The sequence below is a fragment of the Magnolia sinica genome, chromosome 10 (assembly GCF_029962835.1).
Source record: "Magnolia sinica isolate HGM2019 chromosome 10, MsV1, whole genome shotgun sequence".
In the NCBI taxonomy this organism is placed as follows: Eukaryota; Viridiplantae; Streptophyta; class Magnoliopsida; order Magnoliales; family Magnoliaceae; genus Magnolia; species Magnolia sinica.
In genome coordinates, this window is record NC_080582.1 from 81,314,522 (window position 1) to 81,320,626 (window position 6,105).

Consider the following 6,105-nt stretch of genomic DNA (forward strand, 5'->3'; position numbering starts at 1 on the left):
TGTAAAGTTTGGATTAAATTTTATTATAAAGAAAAAAAAATTTGGGTTCCCTGCACTCAAATTGAATGTGTTTTACATTGAAATGAGTTATTCTGAATTAAATATAAATTTTAAAGATATTTAGTCGACAAGTTGCGTTGGACAGTATGAATCATCCACAACTTGTAAAATTCATAACTATAAAAGCATAACTTCGATCGATGCGATTCAAAATCCTGATCGATGATAGACAAGTCTAAATTAAAATAAAAATAATTAGAAAATCAAAATTAAATGGTCATTATACTGATTTAGGGACTTAGTGTATACTTGTCAAAAATTCGTGAAATTTTGGATAGGTCATACTGCGGAAATTTTAGAAATTTATGTGAATTGCTGACTAAGCTAAAATTTTATAAAAGGACTGTATACTTGTCATGGAATTCCAAAATAAATAAATAAATAAATAATTACTTAATTAAAATAAAAATAAAATAAAATTTGAATATAATTTGATGTTCCTAAGTATTTAAATAGTGATTATGACCACATCCATTAAAAAGAAATTAAATCTGCCAAAAAAAAAAACAAACTAAGTTCCTATTAATTTTTGCTGAACATAGAAATGAGAATTTAGATTCTCTATACTTTTATTTGAATATAATTTAGATTAAGATGGATTAATATAATGAAAATGAATTTTAAAGATATTTTAATTCACAAAATTCTGCTGGACAGCAATGGGCAGCAAGAATTACCCAACTTATAAAATTTAGAGCTATAAAAGTACTACTCCGATTGAGGCGATTCAAAAGCCTGATCGAAGATAGACAAGTCTATATTAAGATAAAAATAATAATAAAATTTGAATCTTATAGTAAATATACTGATCCAGTGAATTAGTACGGGCTGATCATAAATTATCAAATTCTGGACAGGACTGACTGCAGGAATTCTAAAAATTTTTACAGTTGGAATTTTTAGCTAAGATTTTACAGAGACAGTAAACTTATAATAAGATCTTCATATAAATTTTTAACCTAATCTGAAATTTTATAATATAATAAAATGTAATATAAACAACAGCATCAAACCGAAAATCAATTTGTCCATACTGACTTTCTATAGATTTGAATTAATAGAATTTTTCATTTTGATAATTACCTTTGGTTAAATAAATATTTTTTATTTGAAGTACTTCATTTAAAGAAAAAAATATATTAAGTATTAAAAAAAAAAATCATAATCTCTACTAAATTTTAAAAATTCCTTCTTATAGGATCATAAGTCCATATTTGGTGGAAAAAAAATATTTTAAGAAAAAAAAAGAAAAAAATAAATAAATAAATAAATATCAAACTCACTAGAATTTTTTTCAAGTATAGGACAATGTCTTCCCTAAATTTCAAGGTATGGTTAAATTATTTCTAATTTTCTAATAAATTTCAACATTATAGAGTGAAAATCTAGACCAGTTTAGTATCCCTGATCAAACCAGATAAAATTATCGTTCAAAATAATTCCTGAATATTTTTTTTTAGTCATATAAATACCCCTAAACAACTCCATAAAATATTATGATGATTCGAATTGTAAAGAAATTATAAACATTTAAGCACTAGGCTGTAAACAATAGAAACGACTATTGGACAGCAGGATTTTTCACCCTTAGCAGCGATAAAAACCCTAGTAAAAGTAATAATTTTAATATGATTTTTTTTTCTTTTTTTTATCATATAGTTAATGACATTTTTTTCAAATTTCAAGTCATTTTGACTTTTGATTCGAATGTTAAAATTCTGTAAATAACATTGTGTCTGTGAGTCCAAATTTAAAATATTTCGTTGGTTATTTGAGTGATGCACTAGATAAGATCATTGATTGTTATGGTATCTGAAACTTAGAAACCCAACCTAAGAGCCCATAATATTAAAAAGAGAAAAAATTTGCTTCTTATATTTTGTTAAATAATGAAAATCACCTGATTTGAGAAACTCATAACTAATTAAGTACGAGTCCAATTAAGGTGATTCAAAGGCTACATTGTAGATTAATAAATCGAGTTCAAAAGAAAATAATTAAGAAAATAAAATTTTAAATTTTTTTTAAAAAAACTAAATTTTATTTTTAACTGAAAAAAAATGTTTATTTCTAGACAACCCTCACTGTCTGAATTTTTGAATATTCTATAAACCATAGTTTTTGACAAAATTTTACATATTTATAAATTCACTATTACAAAAACTAAAAGACCAATCCGGGATATAAAACCATCCATAATATAAGTGTGACCGATGCCACTAAAAACAAAAAGAATAAAAATAATAAAAAAATAAAAATTGAAATGTTAGTTTCTAAATCTCGAGGACGAGATTTTATTTTAAGGGGGGTAGAATGTAACAACCCTAAATTTTGGTACATTATAAAAAAAACTAAATTAAATATTTAAAGATTTTATTTTTAAATAAAAAATAAAAACAAGTCAATAGTTGAGTTGGTAGTGAAATTCTTAATTGAGAGAGAGGTTTAGGGATCGATTCTTGAAGTAGTAATAATAAATTTTTTATTAAATATCATAAAAAAATTCAAATTCAGGATAAGGGAGGATGTGCTCATTCTAGAATTTTCTTTAAAAGGGATGGTTTCTGCATTTAAAAAAAAAAAAAAGATCGGAAGCCTAAAGTAAAAGGAAGATAAAATTCTAAGAAGGCTCGATCAGGTAAGTTCTAATCGTTAGATCTTTTTAACTTTTTATTATGTTGTTAATTTCTTCTTGATCTATACAATGGATGGCGTGGATCATCCACACCATCATTGTATAGGTGTGTAGAGTCAATTTTAATAAAGTGATGTTTTTATGATTTTGGTCTAATTAGTAATATTTTAGGAATAAATTAAATGGATGGAATCTGATTGTGCTAAGATAGATCTGTACGGATCATATGATCCTTAAGGCCAAAATATACAAGGGCCATAATTTTTAGATCAATCTAACAATCAGATAGGCCACATTAGTCAGATCTAAAAGTGTTTAATAAAGGAATCTTAGATTTTTACGCAAGTGTTGGTATCACTTGGCGTATAAGGTCGAGATGGGCCATCGGTGTATGTGTGGTTAGATCCACACCATCCATCTAATGTGTAGAGGCAAAACATGATAATATCTCAAGAATCTAAATGATCTGACCATCCGATGGACCACCCCGATCAAGTAATTATCATTCAATTTTATAATCTTAAAAATGAGAAAAAATAGAATAGAATTTTTAATTATTTGATTATTTTGGATCTGGCTACCTAAGATGTTAATCAGAAGTGGGCCCCACCATGAATAAAAACATATGAATAATAATGTTGTTGATATAACTGATAGGATTTCTAAATTCAAACCAACATAATTACCCTGTGGATTCTACACTACCAGACTCATGTGAGTAACCCAACTTGTCTCATAATTCATTAAAATTAAAATAAATCATTGTGATTGTTTGATTGATTTACTGGTTTGAATATTTTGATATGATAATTGTACGATAAATTTATATGTGAATATTTTAATCGAGACAACTATGCCAAATATGAAAAATATGCATTTACATATCATCCCTCATTCATTGCATTGCATAATGCATGGTCGATCCTAGGGGCCCTTCCTGGAAGAAATGTCGATCCTGGTAGAGCGTTATCAGATGCGGGCTATGCCCAAGCCTACCGAAAGGTGGAAGCCTACCCAACGGGTGGATGCGAGTTGACGACTTCCAACCCAAATAGATGGACGATCACCCCATCTGATGCATTCATACCTCATTTTACATCATTGTACATGTATTTTTGTATTATTTTAATTGATATGATTATGAACCATGCTGGGTTATATCACTAAGCCTGGCCAGCTTATATTTTTTATTGATGGAAAAACCGTACAGATGTGAATGAGGGTGGGACCCTACTTGGCAAAATAAGAAGTTGCAGCCTTAAACTAGTCATGATATTTTTACTTTAATTATATTTAATTTTCTTAGATTGTAAATTAATTCTTTCAAGTTGTTGGACATGTTTATTTCATTTCATAAGATCCCAATTGAAAGAATCTTTAGTTATGTTTATGATTAATTATTGGAATAAATGATCATTTCTTATTTTTGAGATGTTGTTGAGTATGAATGGAATGTAAATCTACGGTAGAGCTAGTAAGTAAATGAACAATTGTATAATTGAATGAAATTAGTACACTCAGTGTACGTGTCATGGGCCGAAACTCGTCTCGATTTTTGAAAATCTAAAACAGTGAAAATTCAGGATGTTACAAAAACTCTCATTGATTGATTTTGGGTGTGGGCCTTCATTGATCGAACTCTCATTGACTGAAAATTCTCTTGAGTAAGACAATACTAAACAAATGAATTTCTAACACAAATTGAAATCCTATTTACGTCGCTAGCAACTAAAGGCCTTTTTAGATACATAGAATTTATGAGAAGGAACACTTTTGTTCTTACTTTGATATTTTTTTAATGTTTAGATTTCAATGAAAATAATGGATTCTGCAAAATAATCATTAGCCTTATTTAGATTTGTAGTTCACTAATGAAAAATATGAGGTAGTTGTTGTGAGTTGAATGTGGGATTTGTGCTTGCAAATGAATAGGATCTATAGAAATGGCATCCATTTTTCAATGGTGTTGACTAACAAATTATTAATTGAATTCACCTATCCAATGAAGACCTAAGAAGTAAAATTTACTCTTTATAATGCAAGAAGATGAGAAACCAAGATGTTTAACTTTAAAGATAAGCCCTAGAGAGAGAGAGAGAGAGAGAGAGAGAGAGAGAGAGAGAGAGAGAGAGAGGTGCAGTTCTCCAAGGTTTGAGGGTAATCCCTCATCATGTGTTGTCTTACAGTTTCTCCAACTGTTAGGTGGTTATTCTTATTTTAGTTAACCACCATCTCTTTTCCTATTTGCGTAAACATGATCTGTTGTATGATTCTCTGCACTCTAAATAGGGGTAGCAGTGGCATACCTTTAGCCCCATATTCCATTCTTAAACCCGGGTGTGATCATGCTAGTCCAAGCAACCAACCGATTATACTTAAATGTGGTCTGGCTAGGGTTGGGCTGGATGAATTTTAAGAGGGTCCAATCGAGTTTGCACTGAAACCCTGTGTTGCTAAGTCACAGTCCCAAAATTAGATTGGTTGGACAAGCATACCATATGATTTATGGACACCTTTTTGTTGAAATAGGAACATTGAATATTTTTCATTTCTAACCATCCAATAAATGTCCACCAATTCCATAGTCAGATTATCAAATAAGCTTAGTTTTTGTTTATGATACATATAAACTGGAAACCATAACTTGAACAAATTAATTTGACTTTACTCATATGCGACGTATGCAATTTCTAAGTTAATTTTGACTGCCTGTGTATCATCCATGACACTGTACTAGAGTATCAAAGTTTTGCTCATTTGGTGAAAGGGCCAGGACACAACCTAAACACGATCAATTGCAGCCCACACATTTTCAAACACCATCCATAATTTACACGTGCCAAGTTTTCTATGTGCACATCCTTCTCATGTACTAAATAATCCATCTTTCTTTCAAATGCTTAATAACAATACTAGAATAATTACTCAAGGATAGTGGGACCCAATCAAATGAAATCGAGATGAGTTGTCCAGGACTAATCTTTTGCTATTTTCATACCTACACGGCGCCCATTAGGTCGGCTTGTGAAATTGCTAGCATCACTTGCATATGTATACAAGGGGCATGTCAGACCACTAATGCCACGGAACAAGTTATGTTAATGAGATCCATCCTGTCCCTCAAATGCAACATCTCATGTTTGGCTAAAAAAATCAGCCCAATCCAAGAATCTGGTGTGCTAGATCAATGAAAACAATGTAAAATCAACCCTAAAACCTCACACCCTGATCCATAGCTCAAGTGGTAGACTGAGTGAAAGATTCGTCATTTCAACACTGAGGTCTTGGTATCGATTCCCTAGTGGGGGTGGCTAACAGTGAAGTGTAAACTAACAGTGGGGTGTACTAACAAGCTAACAAAAAAAATAAAACCCCTAAAACCTCTAAAATCAAAGGGTTCCGTTGCTCAT